The 22,803-nt window shown below is 38.8% G+C and overlaps 1 protein-coding gene across 7 annotated transcripts in view; it reads left to right on the top strand.

Moving 5' to 3' along the window:
• Nucleotides 1-22,803, top strand: part of RALYL (RALY RNA binding protein like) — a 552,061-nt gene that overhangs the window by 191,273 nt on the left and 337,985 nt on the right. The window contains exon 1 of one of the 7 annotated variants that reach the window (XM_067553542.1): nucleotides 18,276-18,361. The exons of the other annotated variants lie outside the window; for them this stretch is intronic. The gene's annotated coding sequence lies outside the window, so the exon portion shown is untranslated. Of the gene's footprint in view, nucleotides 1-18,275; nucleotides 18,362-22,803 lie in introns of those variants that run through there. 7 annotated transcript variants of the gene reach the window in all.

Here is a 22,803-nt window from a genome sequence, read left to right as displayed (position 1 = left end):
CACAACAAAAGGAAAATACAGTGATAAGGGGTGAAGAAAGAGGAAAACAGGGAGTTCCATATTCCTTAAAGGAATATACTACATAGTGACCATTTGACATAAGGGATAAATGCTGTAAATATTCCATGTGAGAATTATCTAAAGATGATATTGAAGTTATGAATAAAGGCTTGACCTTTTTTAGACACCTAGAAATCCAGCAAAATGTCCTGTAAAGTGGGTTGTTACAAGTGTAATCAAAAACTTAATTTGAAGCTTCTCTTTGTAAATAATCTGGACACTAAGAACCCAGTTGTTAATACAGATGTAGTCAATGTGGATAATGAATATAAACAGAATATCATATTTATAAATAAATCCACCTTTAATCCACCAATTACTAACTCTACCTTGTTAATATTTCTTTCATATGGTTGAGCAGGATTTGGATGTTGTTTGGGAAATTCAAACATCAAAAAACGTGTTAGATTTAAAAATCAAATTCTCAGTGCCCCCTAAAGAAGTGCATGGCATTTATCACAATGAATCAAAATATTATTCTAAATGAAGGTGGCACTTACAGTACTAGTACTGCATGAGGTTAAGTATACAGCCAAAGGTATAATTTACTAATGCAACCTCTTATAGACAACTGAAGTGTCATCTCATTAATTTGCTGAAAACTCCATATTGGTACCTGTGTTGAATGATGCTAAAGAAAATTATTGGAATTAAAGTGAGACAGTGTTCAGTCACTAATGAGAATCTATTTAAACCAACTATTAAATCTAACTGCTTCGTAAAATCCATAAAATGTAATCAATCAATCAGGAAGATAACTAGTATTCAGAATCAGATCTTCTTCAGACTCTCTACATATATTTATAATTTATTATTGTATTATATTATCTCCTGAGAATATAATCAGTATCAGGGCCCCATTGTGCTAGGTGCAGTATAAACACAGAAATGACACAATCCCTATGCTAAAGAATTTATAGTCTAAAGCCCTGATATTGCAGGTTGTACTGCACAGATACAGGAGCCTTTGGGGAGTTACTTGCAGGATGTAACTGGCATTACAACAAGAGAGAAGAGGGAACAGGGAGGATGAAGAATATGACAATAGGAACTCTTGTAATATAGACCAACTATATGCACTTGAGGGGGAAGGTTCTCTCATGGATCAGTAACTGGTTAAAAGATAGGAAATAAAGGGTAGGAATAAATAGTCAGAGGAGAGATGTAAATAGTGGTGTCCCCCAAGAATCAGTACTGGGACCAGTGCTGTTCACCATATTCCTAAATTATCTGGAAAAAAGGTAGTGAGGTGGCAAAATTTGCAGGTGATAAAAAATTACTCAAGATAGTTAAGTCCAAAGCAGACTGTGAAGAGTGATAAGGAATCTCACAAAACTGTGTGACTGTACAACAAAATGGCTGATGAAATTCAATGGTGATAAATGCAAAGTAATGTGTATTGTAAAACATAATCCCAACTACACATAGAAAAAAATGATGGGGTCTGAATTAGTTCTTACCACTCAAGAAAGAGATCTTGGAGTCATTGCAGATAGTTCTCTGAAAATATTTGCTCAATGTGCAGTGGCAGTCAGAAAAAGCTAACAATCTTAGGAACCATTAGGAAACTGATAGATAATAAAACAGAAAATATCATGATTCTACTATATAAATCTATGGTTTGCCCATGCCCTGAATACTGCATGCAATCTGATCACCCCATCTCAAAAAAGATAATTTGCTGAAAACTCCATATTGGTACCTTTGTTGAATGATGATAAAGAAAATTATTGAAATTAAAGTGAGACAGTGTTCAGTCACTAATGAGAATCCATTTAAACCAAGTAATTCTTCATCCAGCACACAGGCTATGTCTTCACTGATGGCGGCATATTCACCCCCGACAGATTGACTTATCTGGATTGACTGAGCGGTCAGTGAAGACCCACTCAGTCAATCCAGAAATTGATGTATTAAGACCACCTTCTCAAGTGGAGTAGTGCTGCGTTGACGGGAACACAGTTCCTGTAGGTGCAGTGTAGTGAAGACGGCGTGCAGAACAGAAGCACAGAAGTCGATGGGAGTTCCGCAAGTTTTTTGCGTCATTTGCGTAACTTTGGTCAACTGCTGCCGAATCTCTGAGGTAAGTGAAGACAACCATAGTCAACCTGTGGAACTCATTGCCAGGGGATGTTGTGAAGGCCAAAAATGTAACGGTTCAAAAAAGAATTAGATAAGTTCATAGAGGATAAGTTCATCACTGGCTATAAGCTAAGATGATTAAGGATGCAACCTCATTCTCTGGGTTTCCCTAAGCCTCTGACTCTCAGATACTGGGCTTGTATGACAGGGGATGGATTACTTGATAATTGTTCTGTTCTGTTCATTCCTTCTGAAGCATCTGGTATTGGTCACTGTCAGAAGAAAGGGAACAGGGCTAGATGGACCTTTGGTCTGACCAAGTATGGCCATTCTTATGTTATGTTCACAGCTAGATAGTTTGGGGTCTCTTTTCTTTCAAGTATAACCTACAAATATAATACATAATATCTACGTAAATGAAGGGACTATCAGTAGTCCCTGAGAAGTGATGAGACAACATTGTTTCAAATTTGGACTCTGTTCTTTACATTAATTGTCAATGGCTAGTACACTAGTATGCCTAGAAAGAGAACGCTATTAGCAGTTGAATATTATCTGAGAAACAGGAATGTGAATCTTAAAGTCTATCCCACATTTTCCATTTTAAAATCATTAGCCCTGGCATTTCAGTCAGTGTTGTTTGGTCAGCCATGCAAGCTAATTTGGTGCTAAATTATGTTAATCTGTTTCTGAGACAGTGGGACAAATTATGTTTCAAATCCTTACTCTTCCACAAAGCCAGGTAAATAATCTATGTGCTGGAAAGTCTTTGCTCCACAGGAGAAATGGCTTAGCAGACCTGTGTGCTTGCATTTTTTCCTGTCCTTGTCTCCGCCTACTGTCCTCCAACTCCCTTGCAAATTTTTTTCCTAACAGCATGCAATCAGTTTAACATTCCATGGCACCTGTTCATGCAATTTCACACCTCCTTCATTCTTTCCATAATGTACTAGTGGAGTTATGTACTATGGGGTTATGCTACATTTTTTAAGGTTTCTTTTCAGGCCTAAATCTTTGTACCATACTGTGTGGTGTAATAATGCTGCAAGGTACTTCTTTATCTCAGTAGCTTGGCATTAGCTCAACTCCTTAGCCTTTCTTTAAAAAAAAAAAAAAAAAAAAAAAAAGAGCTCTGTGTTGCTTAAACGATGTCCATAAAGATAAACATCCAGGACACTGTTTGCAGTCACTGAGAACAAGGTCAGATTTTCCCCAACTAGTTAAAGATGAAAAATAGATGGTATTACCTCACCTACCTTGTCATTCAGCACTTTTGACATTGACTCATTTATTTATTATGAAATGAGAGCATAGAGTTTTTTTACACTGGATCATCACATTGCTTCCTCATGTGAGGAATTCTGTTTCTGTCGATAGCCTTCCTGATCCTTGTAGGTGATCTCTTTTTTTGCCCTGAAGCATAAGATTGGATTACTCTTGTATTTCATCACATATGTACAAAGGTATTCATGGTATCTGGCTCTTTACAAATATATATTTTGTTGAACTCCATGATAAAAATAAAGAAGATAGAACAGAATGAAGAGTACTGTGGTCATCAGAATCAGAAGTCACAACAATCTTTAAAAAAAAAACAGTAGTTGAAAATAAACTAGCTTTTATCACAAGACTCAATGGTGACTTGTGAAACCAATAATCCAAAGACTGGAAGCCAAGTTTTCAAAAGATGGCAGCACCCATTTTCCCCCACTGTTTTCAGTAGCAGCTGTTGAATGCTCTTTAGAAGAATCTGACTCTGGGTTTTCATCCAAGTTGCACCTGAGCAGCAAACTTTTTCAGTGTTGCACATTTCTAACAGCTCAGTGTGAACAGTGTAACTCCTCTACATCTAAAGACTATAGTGAGCAGGGATCCTAGAAATCAGTTTGCCACAAAAAAAATGGAATTTGCGTTTTTACAGAGAATCTTTAGGTTTTACATTTTGTGAAAAAGCAACAACATATACAGTAGAACTCCATTTATCTGAGCCTCCATTATTCAGCCCTCCATGTTAAACAAACCGTGACTGACAGCCCCTGTCAACCCCAAGCTACTTATTGTGGCCAGGGAAACTGGAGTTCAGTGTTTCATTTTAATTGTGGAAAAACATGGATTTTTATGGGGTTTTTTGTACCTGAGAATTTCATTTTTTTTTTATCATGGAAAAGTAGGATCCCTGGTGGTGAAGTACAGCAGGCACTCTGTTTCATAGTGTATATAATATCAAAAGTGCTATAGAAAACAATAACTGTCTATAGCATACAGCATATGTTAATGGCCAGAAATACAATAAAACTAACAAAAGGGCTTCATAATTTGATTATGCTGCAGTTTACATTTACACCAAAAGAAGACTGCTAAGAAGATGTCTGCTTAAATGGGCCCAGGAGATCTGGGGACACTTTGACAGGAGAAATCAGAAGTGTTCAGTCCAGTGAAGAATTAAACTACTGGGAGTAATAATATGGGCTGTTGCACTCAATATAGCAGTAATGCCCTCCGAGAAGGATAGGAAATAATTCAGTTCCTCTAGGCTGCACGGAAGCTAAATACGGTATGACAAGAAATAGTAGCAGTACTCATTATGTCTGATTGCTAATTACCCCTTTGAATGATTCGGTTATGCCTGCTACTAGATAATTAGTTTAGTAATTTATGGCTGCAGCACAAACTAGTATTTTAATTTTCACTGCACAATTTTCACAACACCTACAGTTCAGATAATACCTTCCCTTTTTTATTCAGTTTTAAATTGCTTTTTTGATAGCCTATGGAAAAAATCAGCAATTCTTTTAATTTTCTATCATAGCTTTAATGTTAAATTATGCACTTTTATGTAATTTTATTCAAACTAAAACATACAAAGGTAGCAAACGTCTTTACGTTCCACTTTTACTATGATTACTTTACAGATTTGAGACCTGATCCTGCAAACCTTTATTCGCGTGAGTAATTTTACACCAGTGAGTATTCACAGTGCCTGTACTAGGACTAGTCACTTGACTAAAGTTAGTCACGTATGTGTTTCTAGATTGTACCGTTGTGGCAAATTAATAGTTTGTTTTTTGGATTGTTTGTATAATTGTACAGATGTTTCTCTGCACTCACTGACACTATGATTCCATATGTAGAGACTGATCCTGCTCACATGCAGGAGTCTGTAACAGTGAGCTCAATGTTGTGGGGGGGTGTTGAGATCCTTTTGGAAGGTGCTGAACAGTGGCACTGAGCACATCTCAGGATCAGGTCTTGTATTGGCTGGAAAATCAGCTATCAGGCTTGAGTGAGCAAAGCATGAGATAATTTTACAAGTTAACCAGAGATGTATATTTGAGAGCCAAATTCTGTAAAAAGTTGCAGCCTGGTAGTTTGAGCAATTTGAACAATGCACAGCATTGCCAATTTGGTACAATATTCTGAATTAGTGGTGGGTAAACCTCAGAGGATTTTAATATTTGGTTCTGTTTGTGTAAGCATGAAAAGGTGGGTGTGTATTGAATCATATCCAAACTAGCTAAATCTCCTGAATTTGTAAAACTGGGCTGGAAATTTTACCTAGAAACAACTTCCTTGCAGTATTTTAGCTCCTCTATCACTAGGCCCAGCTTGAACTAGGAGATGCGGAGGCCCACAAATAATGGAAACCACATTCAAACATTTTTGAATCTGCATTCTGGATCAGTGCAGGGCACAGTTTGAGTCCTGGGTGAAACTTTGGGTCATTTCTTCTTGTAACCAAATTTTTTACCAATCCTTACTTTGCATTAGTTAAAGGGTCAGATTTAAAAAACTGAAATTAAAAGCTTCTTTCTTCCAAGTCTGGACCACCTTAATTTGGTAAATATTGACAATTTTTCTTTAAATCAACCTTTTGACCCCAAGAGAAACTTCACTGTGGTCTTCCCTGATTTCTGGAAGCCATTATTGTCATTTATAGTTTTAAATATACAGTGCTGTAAACCTTCAATCTCAACTTTATTTTATTTTATTTTATTACTTTTTTTTTTTTTTACTTTGTCTTATGTCATTATTAATATACATGATCTTCCATATAATTACTAACAGATCTTTTCACATCTTATATTTGTTCCCTTTTAAAATACCCTCTTTACTGTTTGGTCAACTTTTTATCATTCATGTTCAGATTCCAGTAATGGCAACTGTTCATTATACAATCTATTTCAACATGACAGAAGGTTATGTCTTCCGTTGAAAAGATTTTTCCATATTTTATTTCTCCGTATGACTAATGCTGGAGAAACTGTCCTTTTTCCAAAATTATCTATTATAAATGTTATGGGGATATAGAATTTTGGTTCTGCCACTTCCTGTTCCTTTGGGTCACTATTTGCTTCCAGGGAAGAAAGAAGGGAGATGTCTTGGTGTTTTATTGAGGACTGGGAATGGAATCCTAGCAGACTGTTGTATGGACATGCAGTATGGAAGAGGGAGGACACATATAATGAATGACAGCACTCTTATTAATATGGAGTCAGTACTGGAGGCTTCTCCACACTAAATGAATATGGGCAGTACTAAAGTGCTTTACACAATGGAGATTGGTGCAATATAAGAACCTACACAGGATGTCTTGTGAAATTTAATTAACTAAAGTTTGTAAAGTGCCTGAAGATCATTGGATGGAAAGCACTATGTAGGCATGAGAGCTATTATTTCAGGTAGTCTTACAAACTATACAATAGCTTGAAGTAATCCATGTAACTAAACTATTGTAACACTTCTGTACAGTGGAGTCGACAGCAGCGCAAGGTTCAGTAGCTGGGGGGAGTTCTTAACATTACAAAACAGAATTGGCTTCAGCTCCCACCCAGAAGTCTGGGGAAACTAAACACCATTGCTGGGTGCCTCAAACAGACAATACTTCTCCACGTGCAAGCAGTGCATGCGTGTGTATAACAAAAGAATACTTTTAATAAAAGGAAGAAGGAACTCAGCATTAAATTGGGAAAACACTGTAACAATAATTCAAAAGTATGCAAACCATAAGTAAACACCCACCCTAGAATACCTGGCCCTCAGTTTCCAACCTTGAGCTATGAAAATCTGATGGATGAATGTCCCTTTATTATGACAGTGCCTTTTCCCTCTGCTGCATCCCACACACAGCTGGTTGTCTGAAGTCAGCCAAGAACCAGCATTCAGAGATGCATTCACCTCCCACCTCTGAAGAATGGGGCAAGCAATGCCTTTTCTGGCACTCACTGCAGTTGATCGCTGTTGTTATCTCTGCCGCTGCTGGCTGCCACCTTCTAGCTGTGATCCCGTGTTCTGAGGTTCCACCATTTAGCCCAGTTCTTAATGATTTCAGCTAAGGGATTTTGAGTAGTGGGGAACCTCACTGTTGATGCATCCTCAGTGTTGTCTTTCAGTGCAACATGACTACCCACACCAGGTCTAAGGTTCAACCCTCTAGACCTGCTTATCAGTGACTTCACCTCTAATGGTCACTGATCAAAAACATGGACTCTCAATTGAGTCTGATCAGCTTTAAACACTGAGGAAAGGGAAGGGGTCATAGTGTATCTAGAACTCTTAATGGAATCCATGCCAACAGGTAGGAACATGTGTCCCTAATGGGGAGTTGGATTTGGTATCAGTGTCCTCTACTTAGAATTGAGGTTACATTTAGGGCGACTCCCTCAATCAGGGCATATTAAGTACAGGTCTGCTGTCCTTTAGTCATCCAGTAAAGATAACAACGTTTAATTACCCCTGTGTTCAAGACTAAAGTGAATTTTCACCCAATACTGCCAAAAATGATCACTGTGGCAAAGCAGGTCCGTCTGCTGGTCTCCTGGGTAAAGTAGGAGTGTCGATACAAATATGGTCTGCTCCTGAGGTCGTGTCCTTTAGTTCATTACTAGATAGCAGGTGAGAGCTCATTTGGATCATAGTTTATGCTCTTATGCCTGAATTACTGCTTTAAAAAAAAAAAAAAAAAAGAGCCCAAGCTATTTAACTGATGCTGTCTCCCTATTTGTCTGTCCTTCCAGCTATCCAGTTTTGGCACAGTATAAAAGAAAAAAACACAAAAAACAATCAAACAAACAAAAAAATTGCACCGAACTATTAGTGTTTCACCTGTGCACCTCACCGTCCTTTGGTGAGTGACAGGGTAATTGCTGCACCTTTTAAATGATGCAGCAGCTTGCATGTTTCCCCATATATCAGGGAGATCGGTGATCCTTGTCTCTGGACCCAACGTTGGAGCCATCTTTTAGGGACAGATTCTCACTCACTTTGAGGAGTCCCTTGCTCCTTTAAGTCCCATTTATTTAAGGTTAGGGCTTTTAATGGGACTACTGAGGAAGTCAGGTTGGCCTTGCTATGAGTAAAGTTGGCAACATTAGGGCCTGTTAGCAAAATTAGCTGATCCTTGAGGTAGTTCTCAGAGAACTTGGACAAAAAGAAAAATAAATACAAAATAAGAAGCACTTTGTTTATCTTCTGCACCCATTATCCCGACACACACAGGTAAATTTGCCCAAATGAAAACTTTCCTAGCTGGATTTACCAATACGTTTTTCAGGTATATGAAAATATGGGATGTTCTTCAGTCCTGTTTGTTTCAACACGTACCTGTCCCTTTGTACCTGTATGAGAAATGACTTTCGCTTCAGTCTCCCGGTTCTCAATTTACCTGTATCCTGTGATGGAAGGGAGTAAGTGGGAATGCTACATTCCTTGTTTAAAAAAAATGTGTGGGGGGTGGGAAACCTAACTTTAGTTTTGCATAGCTGAACTTTTCACCCCCTGTTTCTCCACTGCCTGTGTCCCATAGAGACCTGCTATACTGCCTCTCAGCTTTTCTTAGTGCAAATTGTTGAATCGTGGGAAGAATGTGAGAGAAACAAATTCATCCCACATCATTTCAAGCTTCCTCCTCGCCTGGTTTCCTTTTTGTGTGAGCCTTTCCTGTTTTCTCTCTCCTACAATGCCAAGGTCACTCATCACTGCACCATAGTTGGGCTTTATCAGGCTGAGGGTTCTGAAAGAAACTGTGAAAACAGACGTTCAAGAATGGGGTATTGTGGATTGCAAAAAGCACTGATAAGAGACAAAGCACTTTCAAATCTTGGGTAACTTATGTACATGAACAAGTAGCCATGAGTCTGTAGGAAGGTGGCACTCTCTTGTACTCATATTTACCATCTATCATCCTAAAAGACCAATTAAAAGCCTCAGGCACTATAAGCATGAAGCAATTTTTCCTTAAAAAGCCAAAGAATTAAACAATGTATATCTCCTACAGAGATTAGCATTTCAGATTTCATATTCCAAAGAAAGAAGAGGACTGCACTGAATGTTAGATTATGACAAGCCTCTTTGCAGAAGTAATTATGTAATCTTCTTGTTCAGGGATAGCAACAGAGATGCTTGGAATATCAAAGTAAGAATAAGAGCTCTCCAAATCTTTGCATTACCATTCCTACCACATTAACACTGCTGCTTACAAATCTGTTGGGACTAGCAGGCAAATATTTAGATTATCGAAATGAGTTTTTCCTTATGGGCAACAGAGCAGATTGTTTGGAGGTGCTGTCTTACTGTGAAAAATATCTGCTATTATGAGTTTATCAAGCTTGTTTTGTTTCCACTGCAATCCAATAACATCATAATGCCCATGGTTTGTGCTTGCAGCAAGCTGTACTGTCCTCTCACCCAATATTTACCAGCCTTGGATCAATGTTCTAAAGGGCAAACCTGACAGTGTTATTTCTGTGAACATCACACTTGTGTTTATTACAGAATGAAACTATGCCCTTTATAGCCAACAGTCTTGCTTGAAATATGTCTTCTTTGACCCATTTAATAAATGTTTCCCTACTGGTTGTCTGCAGTGACTCTTCTCCTTTAGTACATACACACGTCAAAACACACTGGTCCCCATTAGGCAAGATATCTAAGCCTCAACTTGACCTTTCCAACTTCGTTCAGAGTGACAGGTTTGGGTATTTTTTATCTGCTAACTGGATCACTGGCAGAGATTTATACTTCTGAATCTGTAACCACCCAGCTACCTATTCCTTCCCTCCCCCCTTAATTTATTGAGTTTCTTTACTACTAATGAATACTGTAGAAGAATAAACATATACACAAGTGGCTCCGATTGTCTCCTATATTTGGACTGCTCTGCTCCATGCTGTCAAAGCAAAACTAACCCTAAAGCCAGTGTATCCAGCCACAGAAGGATCACCCCAGAGCAGGGGATTTTCCAGTGACCCTGAGATTTCATAGCAGCAGGCTTGCCAGGCCTCCACACTCAGTGCATGTTATAGGGAGATACGGTCTGGGAAAAGTGTATGGTTGAGCTTTCCGTGTGCTCTTGCAGTCCTCAGCTGTTGTATCAACCACTTTGGGAGCCACTAGCATTCAGTGGGATTTAGCCCCCTTCAGGATTCTCTAAATTATACTAAGGGACCAGACTGGTGCACAGCAAGCCCCAAATAAGGGAATGTTAAAGCATTGTTAAAGCTGTGTTTGTGGTCGTTGGCTAGATCCAAGGATCTGGCCAGTATATTTTCAGTATATCCTGCTGAATAGCAAAAATATTGATTCAGCCAGTATAAAATGTCCATCATTTGTGGACATTCACAAATTCTTAGTGAGTCATCTGAAAGTGTTGCCTGTGATGGTAAACATTTTTTGCTTTCCGGGATCTCTCTGTAGCTGAACAGTCTGTGTTCTCCTGTGATAAATCTTGACAGTCACATTTACAGGGCACGAGATTTTGTGTCTGAAAAATTTGTATCAGAAGTTCATTTGTTTTCTTCTGATTACAAGAGGCTAGGTTATCCAGCCAGGGAACTGAAATGATAACATGTTACAAATAGCAATGGTAGCACTTTGTAATCAAGCTGTAAGCTGACAATTGTTAAACTATTTTAAAAAATGGGGGGGGGGGGAGGAAAGGAATAATTAGCAAAAACCAGTCTCTTCATGGGTAATTCAAGAACATTAAAAGGGCTAAAATTGTCATATAAATTACTTTTAAATTCTAACAGTTACCCAGATTTGTAGTAGGACTTTCTCTATTAATAGTTTTGATTATTAGATTAATAAAAATCTAACATGTCCAATATTTTCCTGGTAGGAAAACTGAGAATGACCACACTGCATGTTTAAGCAGGGAGAGAGGGAATAGTGCTTTACAGGTGTGGTGGAGGAGAGAGGTTCAGAAGCTGTTGCAAAAGAGGGAGTGACGACGCTGACTCATCGCCAGGGACTGGAAGGGCTAGAGAGTTGAAAAGGGGCAAGCTCAGAGGATGAAACCCCTTTTCCCTGGACCAGGCAGAACAGCACCCACCTTCTCTCCCCTATAGGTGGCAAAATGCTAGGTTTGGTTAGGACTTGCTGTGGGCATTGCGCTAGCTGCTCCTTTCTAGGGTGAGCTGGGAAGGAATTTTGCCCTCACCACCAGATTGACCTAGGTACAGTGGGAGTGGGAGAGGGGGGGTTCAGCTTCCGCACTGCGGGTTCAGGGGAGGCTTTGCTATGGTGAGGATGAAGGGAGTTAGGCTATGATGTCACGACTCATTATGTAAGTGTGGGGCAGATGTCCAGTGCATGTACTCCATAGGGAAGAACTACAGTGACCATGTAAATGGCTTGGTAAAGGACTTAAAAAGGAGTTGTTTGTTAAAGGAGTGGAAGGGGGTGGGAGGTTTGGGGCTCTTATGACTGGTACGGCAGGGAGTCAACCCCCCTGTCTAATAGCCCAGTTGTGTAACCCATCTTAACCCTCATTCAGGGGTGGGCGGAATGATAAGGTCCCAGCAGTGGGTTGGCTGGGGAACTTGGATGGAAAAAGAGGGAGCTGGCGGAAGCCCCCTAGGTCGCTATTGAATGTACATGGAGTTACCTGCACTGTACACTTTTATTTGCCCAGTAGTCCCAGTCATCTAATAATAAATTTGCAGCCTGATTAAAACCATATCAAGCATCTCCTGTCCTTCTTTCACTATAGCCTCACAATATATTTTTTTCTCTTTTGTAAATGTAAGCTTTTGATCCCTGTCACTTACGTGAACCTTATCAAGGCTAGAAAGTGAAATTTCATTTCCCTAATTATCTGTTCCCTAATATACACACACTTAATTGAGAATTGCATGAGAGTATCGGACTGTGGCATTACTTTTTTTATGGAACCACCACCATCCCCAGCCAAAAAAAAAGAAAAAAGAAAAGACACTGAAGCATTTGTTTTGGAAAAATCAAACATGAATTCTAAAATGACACCGTGATGCCTACATGTGACATACACATTTCACTAATGAAATGGCAGGAACCAGAGTGCAGAGAAATAGAGAACACACAGATTTAAAATAATCACTTTATTTTACCTGTTGTTGCTTTATTTACAGTAGGAGATGGAATAAGACATTTTATTTTTTAAGGAAGCTAAGTCTGGCGAATGTAGTGTTGATTTTTAGACTGGGTCCCTTGCCAGGTGTGAAAAGGAAAAGCCAGACAAATACTGAAAGGGTTAATATAGATTGTCCCATTATGCTAGCTTGTCTATGTTAAATCAATATATTGCAAATGTTTTAAATTGGTATCGTGTGGAAATACTTTGCCCGTACCTGATTACTCGTAATTGTGATGCAAAGACTGGTATCTAGAGCTAGGAACTTGCTGACCTGTCTTTATCTAATCCCCATAATAGCTAAATGCTCTGTGAGGCTGCAAAACCAGAAAATAGACTGTTTTCCAGCCTTTCATGGTACATCTTTGAAGCAGACAATTTAAGATGTATATGCGGCAAAGTTGGTCACATGGCTGCTCAAGCAGAGTATAAAAGGAAAGGGATGCTCGGTCAAAGGGGAAAGGTATGTTCTCTTCTTCCTGTCTGATTGAAAGCTGGGAAAGCCTCTGGGGAATGTTGCCTTGTGTTTTTCAGTTGCCTTGCTTTTGTTTTGGGATTGTTTTATAAGTAATGCACAAAGTCAGAGAAAAGAGTTTTTAAAGGAGTAATGCTTGGAGCTCTATTTCTCTTTCTTAGGTCATGTAACTGCCTGCCAGTAACATGAGCTAGAGCTCCTTTTAATGGCCTTGCTTAGTATATCTAGAGCATCTCAACCCACTACCTGATCGCTAAAAGCAGCAGGCCAATTGTTGGACTAGAAAAAGATCAGGGCCTGAGGAGAAAGAAGGTAGGAAATAAAGTTAAAAAAAATGGGTGAAAGAGAAAATGGAAATGTGTCCTGTTTAATTCCAAAGACATGGACCCTTTAGCATCAAAAGCCCATCTAAAGAGACCCTTTCTTACGTCACTTCAGTGCTGAATTAATGCATGTTTCATTCTTTGTTCAAAGAAATAATTCTCTGTAAGGCCTGAAGGACAGAACCTTTGTTCTACAATATGCTGAAAATAGGTGGAAAATGACTGATGACAAAAAAGGCTTCTGAGTTGCAAAGGATGGCTATATTCACCAGTGGTAATACACTTTTCCATCCCTTTACACTATCCTCTTTGGTTCTTATTATTCCCACCGACCTTGGAATCATGCAGATTCAGTTGAGGCTGTGTGTCAGAGCAATGCAATAACAATAAAGAAATCTGAGAAATTAATTGATGCTTTTGTTAGAGACAAAACACAATGTGCTTTCTGCTTATTATGTAACCTCTGAACAGTTACGACAGGGGTACTTTTAAGAATGATCCAAAGATTTGATTCACTAAGCACAACTCTTAAGGGCATTTGTTTTTCAGTGTCAATTATGCTGAGAATACAAAATGAAATAATTCTTTTTACACCATGAATATTTCAAACCTGTTTTTGTTCCCCTTACATTATTCTTCATTATATTTTACTTGTCACACTATCTGTACAATATTCATTTAATTTAGATCAGTGAATACAAGTTATTTATGATGTCAAATAAAATCTCTTAGTAAGTCAGTCTGTCAGTAGGCCAGCCTTTTGGAAAAATGAAAGGTGCAGTGGGGAGAGGATTTTGCCTTTATCTTTGTTACGTCTTTACTGCACAGTTTATGGCCAGTGATAGTTTGTGTGTGTGTGTGTGTGTGTGTGTGTGTGTGTGCGTGCGTGAGAAAGAGAGACAGACAGACAGACAGAGAAGCTACTGTGCAGTGACATTTTGTGAAAGGAGCTTTGCTAGAAAAAGCAGAACAACCCTGTTTGAAATAAAAAGCAGAACTATTTTAAATTAGTAGGAATTATTTACTGGATAAGTGAGTTCAATTACAAGCACATTTTGATGTGACACTGGATGTTGTGGATTAATTAGCACTGTTTACCCTTATTCTACATAACTCGTGTAAAGGAGCAAAAGTGAGAGGGTGGGTGGGAGTGAGGAAGATCACAAAAGCATTGTAAGAGGGAAGCAACAGATCCACGGGATGTAATTCTACCCCATCGCAGAAGCTGTGGGCAAAAACTATAGAGTTAAAGATCATAAGGTTTGGGGGAGGGTGCCAGGCCAGATGTAGTGAAGGCAGAGCTCAGCATGTTCCCCTCCAAATTTAGTGGGTTTTTAGGATGAAATCTGTATGAGCATTAATGCTGCACAAAGCAGCACTCTGTCCCCTTGCACTGTCGTCAGAGGAACACAGGGTCACTCAGCTGAATCACCAGCACCACTTGCTATAGCATCCTGAAGTTTTATTGGAAGTCTAGGCAAGTATTAGCCTGCCAAACCCTCTTGGCTTATAACGTCTGACAAGACCACAATTCATTGTGACTTGCTTGTCTGATCAGTCCTTGGCCTCTCTGCTGAGACTCCTACAAGGGTGTCCATTAATACAAATTCTGATGTGGAAATCTGTCGACTGGGCATTGGACTGAGACCACAAACTCATTTCACATACAGTATGTCTCTTAACACCCTTCAGATTGCAATGACTTTCGGGGCTACAGATTTGGGCCAGATTACAGTTAACAACATAGTGGAGAAAGGCTTCATGTGTCATTGACAATCTCTGGGAATTTTTGTTTTTGTTAACTCTAAGTCTTCCCCTTCACAACTTGGAAAAAAAATGGAATTGCATTAGCAGAAAATGTAACAATTTCAAGTCTCCATGTGTTCTGCTATCCTGTTCAAAGGTTGCATTCCAAACCCAGTGACTCATTTGCCAAATGCCTGTGTGCAGGAATGTGTGGCTTTGTTTGTGTAGATGCAATTTATTTTGTGTATATTTTACTGATGAAGCATACAAAAGGGGTAATGTTTTTAATTTTTGCAAATAAATTCCAGGAGCAAAGATAAAATGATTACTTTTTGATTTCAAAATAATCATGCAGTGTGCTTATGCTGAATTAGTGATATGGAGAAATCTGAAAAAGGAAGGCAAAGCTGTATTATAGCAAGAAGGCTATACTTTAGGTTGGATATTGATTACTGGATATTAATTGTCAGATACCAAGCCAATAGTATTGGTATACATTTTAGATGCAAACTGGAAAAGTATCTCTTCCATCTAATTCTCAAGTTTTTAAGGGCACTTACTGTACATTAAATAGATTGTCTAATCACTGAAGCAAATTTTAATTGATCTCTGTCAGTATTATTTCCAATGTTTGGGAGTGTCCACTGATGTTAAGCCTACAACACAATTTAATGATAGACCTCTTGTTTCCACCTTATCATAACTTTCCCAAAATGTTCATGTTTGGGACAGGATTTTTTTTGGTGCTTATTTACTGCTTAGAAGTTAACTTATTAGAAAAGTTAGAACAAAATTCCATCAGTCATGAAGGAATTCATCAGAGTTGGTGAAATTGCCAGTTAATAAAATTCTAGTAGTCTTTCCAACTCCCATGATTTTATTGAGAATCTCGCAACATTTCGTGTGTTTCATAAAACTATAGCTACTGGAATCGTGAAGACATGAGGGTCTGAGCTGTCATCTTTTTTTTAAAAAAGACTGTTTCTTGTCTTCATAATTGCAGAGAAAAGCTTGAAAATGTGATCTGAGTGCACTCAAAAGGTTAGAAAACTAGAGTAAATAACCAAAACTATTTTTCTGAATCTCATGATTTTTAAGCCAACCTCATGATTTCTGTGCGTTTTGACTCATGATTTTGGAACACTTGTCGGTGCTAATACTGTTTAAGGCATATTGCTTTTAGACATAACTATAGCAAAATGGCTGATGTGTGAAGCTGGGCATAAAGATTTCTCATTAAAGACTAGTGTCTTTGCTGGGCTTGAAAAATACTGCTTTTGACTGAACAAGGATAACACTTTGAAAATTGCTTTATGAGCACAGGCAGTAGAAAATGTTTCAAGTCTGCATGTGTGCTTAGACACATGCATTGTGCATGCTAAGCTAGTTTTGTGAATAGCTCGTTCGCCCTGTTTGGAGCATTCCAGAGACCTGGGGTCATTACTGTTGCCCATGGATTGTAACTAGTCATCATAGCCTTGGTGCACAGGCACCTGACAATGCCCTGCATTGGGACTGGGGATTATTCTCCCCTCCCTCCTCCCAACCTCTGCTTTGGTCTCCTGCACAAAGCTGTTTTACTTGAGCTTTGAGTGCAGTTGTGCCTTGTTTAATTTGACCCTTTAAATAGTTGAGTCTTTTGTAATGTGACTCTTCTTTAAATCTGCACAACTTAAATTGTTCTCATTGTAACTTGACTTTTTTGTGGTATGCCTCTAAAGCAGTGATACTCAAACCCCAGTGGTTCAGGAGTCAATTAGAGATCAACATTACCCAAAAGAGCCTGAATTCATTGTTTGATTTACTATTTTCATATATATATATATATATGTGTGTGTGTATTTATATTATTTTCACAGCAAAATGGCTGGCCAAGTATTATTTTATTAACTACAATTGGCTAATAACATCATAAATTTAGACTGGTTAATAATTAAATCACACTGTGTTTTAATATGGTGTGCTGCAATAAACCATAGGAGACACATTCAAGAGCCACTTGTCACTCATGAGCCTCAGTCTGAGTATCACTGCTCAAAAGTAAAATAAGAGGTAAAGTGTATCAAAGGCTAACTGCAGTTCCCTAATGTTTGTGCTAGTGGCTCAAAGTCATTGGTGAAGGGTAACAAAAAAAAGCTTAAGAGGAAAACAGTGTTGTCTTGTCTTCACACCTTTTTATTTTATTCCCCTCTATTTTCCTGTCTTCATTTCTTTTCTTATTTAACATTCTGTAACTTATGCAAATGGTTTAAGGGGACGATCCAAAGCCTCTTGAAATCAATGGAAGTTTTTCAGTCAAGTCTTGTGTATCTATTTCCAGAGATTCGATAGATAGATATTGATTGATTGATTGATTCCAAGTATACATGCCATAAAATGCTTTATACCCCTCTCTTATTTTGAAATGTTTTGTTCTGATGACTTCCTGAACACACATTATTCTGAAACAGCTAAAGAAAACGTGTGCCCATTTTACTCAGCTCAATAATCTGAAAGTTAAAAAGAACAGTCGTGCTCTTTAGTACAAAAAGAACATGAAATATACTATCTTTGAAAATAGTTTTGAATGCCAATTACTATAATAATCTTACTTTCATGGTCTATTCCTATCCCGTAAGTCCTTTTCGTATTTTGGACTTTTAAATCCAGCCTTCCTTTTTCTTAGTCTGGCCCTGATCAGAAGCTCAAATTCAAAGACTTGAAAATTTCAGGCAACTGGACTGGCTTTCAGTGTTTGGATCTGGACCACATAGGAAGGGGGTTTATCATCTTCTGCTCTGTTTTGGATGCCCAGAATTTCATGGGAGCAGCTGATTGCATGACCATGTGCTATTTGGGGTTCTCGTGAGATTTCCATGCCATTGATATTCAAAACTAACTCTAATACAGCCTCATACTCAAACCCTAAACTACAGTTTAAAAAGGTCACCACCTTCTCAAAATAACTTTATAGATGATCTATGTCGTAGATGAAAATGCTATATTTTTTCTACTCTAATCTGTTCACTAGGTCATAGACCTCAGATCCTCTAGCTTCTACTAAAAATAAAAATGATTTCCCTAGAGAATTGAATAACAATGAAGCCAGTAGGGTTCTATACAAATGTAATAGGATTTGTGACTGAGAATCTGAATCCCCATCCCTAATTCATAAATTATATTTTATAGCAGATGGGTTGGGATGAAGTAAATCTACTTCAGAAAAGAAACACCTCCAGACTGGAGATATGGAATGAGACTTTCCTCAAAAGTAGTGATTCAGGAAAGCTTTTTTACTCAGGAAGATTTGTAAGTATGTTCTTAAGTCCTGTTTACTTCAGTGGAACTTAAGCATGTATTTAGAGTTAAGTACTTTCTTGAACAGAGATAGATGCAAGAGCTTTTCTTACTTGAACCCTCTGTTTTTGTAGTGCCTAAGAAAATCCTGCTTCTTTCAGGAGAGAAGTTAATTGTGGAAGATCTCATAGTTATTAGAGCTGCTCAGTGCTGGAGTATACCAGATCCTACGGTACAAGTAGCATGCCCAGTATACCACAACTTAGAGGCAAGCACTGGTGCTTCAGAAGCTAGTTCGGGTGGGTCCCCATAACCACTGAGACACATGGGTAAATGAAAGGATATTTCACTTGGACAGGCAGGAAAGGGAAAGGTTGCTAATATCCAAGGTGCATGGGCTCAAACAGTTACATTTCAAAGTGAACAACAACAGTTCTTGTTTGGATCACTGAAGCAGTCCAGTTAGGGGTCAGGGCTCTTCAGGCCTAGTGCCTGGGGTGCCCTCTCCAGTCCATTCTCAATTAAAGTAAGTAGGAGCTTGCATATTTCCAGGCCAGGATCACTTAGTAATATGTCACTCACTGGGGCGCCTCTGCACTGGCTGCTGTTGCTCTCCAATAAATCTCGGACAGATCTGCACCCACCTGAAATGTTTGGCAGTCATAGCCTGTTCCACATGCAGCTCCATGCACAGTGTTGGCGGTTCCTCTCTGCCTCTTGCTTCTCTGCAGCTCCTGGCTTCCCATGCAGCAGCTGCTTCCCTAAAAAAGCCCAGCCACTTCTGCTTCACAGTTCTTTCTCCTGCCTGACCACTGGCCTGGGGAAAGGGAAGTGCAGAGGGAGGAGACTGATACTAATTGCAATCCCCTGCTTAACACATTCATCACAATCATGTCTTTTACTAAGTGAAATTAAAAACAATAATAAAAACAACATTGACAAATGTTTTGCAAACACTGTTGCAAATATTTCTGTTAACTGTCTAGCTGTCAAGCCTATGAAAACCACTTAACAGTTGAGTTGCTGGTGTGCTGATACCTCTGCGTATCACATTGACCAATATTGTTTCATTGTTTCCCTCATCTGTCAGTATCCATCTCTTGTCTTTTGTCTCCTCCTTAGATTGTAAGCTGCTTGGGACAGAGTCCATCTTTTTGTTCTGTTTTTGTACAGCTCCTAGCACAGGTGCTTCTGGTCCATGTACGGGGCTCCTACATACTACAGTAATAAAAATAAATAATGATAATAGAGTAAAAGCATGTCATTTTCAATACATGGTTTTTAGAGACTCAGGTAAATTCTTCAATAGAGAAACTTGTCAGGATATTTTTGTCAGTTTCTCCTTTACCTATTGTGGCTGGATTTAAAAAATTCCAAATGCTCATTGTTGACAATGACCCTAGATATTGTGAGGAAAATACAATAGAGCATCAGGATAGAGGACTGTGCTCTAATGTCAGAGCCAAATAAGTGTAGAACTGAAAGTGTGTGTCACTGAAAGCTGCAGTCACATTTCCATTCACTTCTTTTCTCCTGCACATAATGTTCTGAAACAGTTAAATGAGATGAATAGTTTCGAAGTATAGCAATGGCTTTTATTCAGTTGTGCTTGGATTTGTTATTCTTTCTATCTATGATATAGCTGTCAAAGGTGAATAATGATGACCTCTGTTGTGCCCCTCAGATATACACATGAAAGGGACTCTCTTTGGGGATATGAGGTACGCATGAGGGGAGAGGTGGGTGGCAGTAGGAGAGCTCTACATGTACCAGGGAGTCTGCTCTGCAACTTCATTGCCTTGTCAACATTCTTCACCCTCCTTTGAGTGGTATCAAGGGGCAGCAGTAAACAGAGGCTTCCCAGGCAGCATAGCTCCAATGGAGTGCCCTGGCTCAATGTGTTCGGCATATGAATGTGCATAATCTATTCCCAAAGCCAGGTAGTGGATTTTGTGTGTGAATTTCTGAGTTACTGACAGATGTGTAAAAATCACATGTAGCCAGACAGCCCTTTTAAAAAATCTGGCTACTACATGTAAACTATTGTGTGAATGAAATATGCCCCAAACACCAGTATGTTTCAGTATGTCTTTTATATATGACCATTCTGTCTTATTGTGGGATCATCTCTTGCTCTTTGTCCAGTCAGAGTAATTACGATTGGCAGAATTGGAATTGTTGCCTATCCCATGTCATAAACTTGAAAGGAGGAGAAGTCAGGGCCTTCTCTATCAAGGTCATATGACTCTGGAATGTTCTTCCTGTGAATACATGCCAAGGTGTATTCTGGTCATCAACAGGGGCAAGTTGTTTGACTTTGCTTTATGTTACTGGGCAAGTATGTGGGCATTTTGTGAAACAGTGGATTGTGTTCTGGAAATATGGTCAGCACTTCATTATCCCACTTACCCAGGAGAAATGGAGAATTTGAACAGGTGGGTGAACCACAGACCTGCTTCTCTCTTGTTGGCACAGAACAGTGCAAGTCCCTTCCTTCCTCCACAGGCTGCTGGAGGAGCAGAAGACCATACAGGAGCAAAGGCATTAGGAGGAGTGAATGCCTGGGAGAAGCCTGATGCTGGCAGGAGCAGAAGCTGAAGGTTCTGGGAGGAGAAAGGGCTATGGGGACATAGGCAGGTGCACGTTATTTTGCTGGAGAAGGTTGGGACAGATGAGAAGGGGCATGTGAATGGTTAGTACTCCTACTCCCCTCCTTCTGAAGTGAAGAGCAAATAGGCTGTGAGTAACTGTAACGGAGTGTGTATCTGGAGATGAGTAGGGTGCCTGCAGCACAGAACTCAGGGTAGATCAAGTAGATTGAGAAAATAGAATCTGAGAACACTGTGAAAAGGAGGGAAAAAAAGGGAATATGGAAAGTAGAGAGTAGACAAGACATGGAGGAAGAGAAAGAAGGGAAAGAATGAAATAGAGCAAGTTTTTGCCTCGGAGGACAATGAGTTAGTAACAGCTATGTAGGCTATTATTCAATTTGCTTATTTTTTAAGATTACATATGCATATATTGATTTAGTTTATCAGTACACTGTAAATTTTCATCCATCACCCACATATTATCACTTTTTCTGCAGTACCATAACCCCTTTTTATTTAAAAGCTTCCTGCAGATGGATGTGCAGCACACTCTTGCAAAAGTTTTAAACCCTGCTGGATTACATTGTAACTTCTGATCAAATTGAAAGCAAAGCCTTTGGGAGAAAGGGCAGAGGTATTGGTTGTGTGGTTATTTCCTGTCAGCAAAATAAAACAAGAATGGTATGAAATTAAAATAATAACATGGTTCAGATTTCTGTGGCAACATCAAATGTTTGATGTTTTACTGCTATTATTGCCTGCCTGCCTGCCTGATGTGAGGTACATTAGTGTGAATGTTGCTTATTTTTTACCAGTGACTCTTCAAATTATCATTTTCTTTGGTTTCTTATGGCATACAAGCAGTATTCCAACCTATTACAGTTCTCACCAATCAAGTCACCTTTGGCTTGTGTTCAATAGCCTGCTTCTCCAAGTCTGAAAGTTATTTCACATTCTTTTTCTTTGCTTCTAATTCAACATTCATTGTGTATAATTGCAGGGTAGAGAGATGATTACATTCCAAAGAATTACAATCAAACTTGGCTTGTTAGTGTGTAAAGCTCTGGTTGTTAATCACAATCATTTAAGCAGTAGCTAACCCTCACTAAAACACAGATGGCATGTTGTTATCATTTAGAGCTACCCATTTCAGACACTGTTGACGTATTCCAAAGAGGACTTTTCTGTTATGTGTTTCAGTACTGCTTCTCTTCTGTAACACTGAATAATATCTGTTGGGTTTGATAGCCTCTTAGACACTTAGGATAAACATGCGAATATAGTACATCTGTAATATCACATTAAGATAGAAATGCATATTTTTTTCACAGGATATGAAATGAGTCTAACCAAACAGCCCAGATAAAAAAGAAATAATGTACAGTAGAACAATCAAGATCACTTCCTGTTTACATTGATTACAATCACTAAAAAAGTATGTTAAAATATGTGCATATTTGACTGTAGAAAGCCTTTTTGAAGCTTGATTGGTAATGAGAGTTTGAAAAGGTCCCACGTCCTCATGCTGAGATATGGGACCTTTGAGAATGCTAAGGTCTGGTGATTTTCAGTATGCCATAAAACAAGTAGCTGCCTGTTGTCTTTTTCAATGTTACTGACCTAAATAAAACCCAGCTACTGTACATCAAGCACTAGAACAAATCATAGCATCAGTGTCAAGCCCTTAAGCAAGGATGTTTAATAAGAATGATGATATACATGATACAGCACTACAATCCACTTCAGAACATCCTGCATTACTCAAAAACATTACTGTGGCAAGGATATTAACTGTGTAAATGCAGAAAGGATGGATTGTTACATTTCATTTCGAACCCTGGTTGTGTCACTGATTCATTGTAT

This window comes from Emydura macquarii, unplaced genomic scaffold (genome assembly GCF_026122565.2).
Source record: "Emydura macquarii macquarii isolate MOO-44397 ecotype Brisbane River unplaced genomic scaffold, CSIRO-AGI_Emac_v2 contig_1477, whole genome shotgun sequence".
NCBI lineage: Eukaryota > Metazoa > Chordata > Testudines > Chelidae > Emydura > Emydura macquarii.
This window is presented reverse-complemented; position numbering and strand designations above follow the sequence as displayed.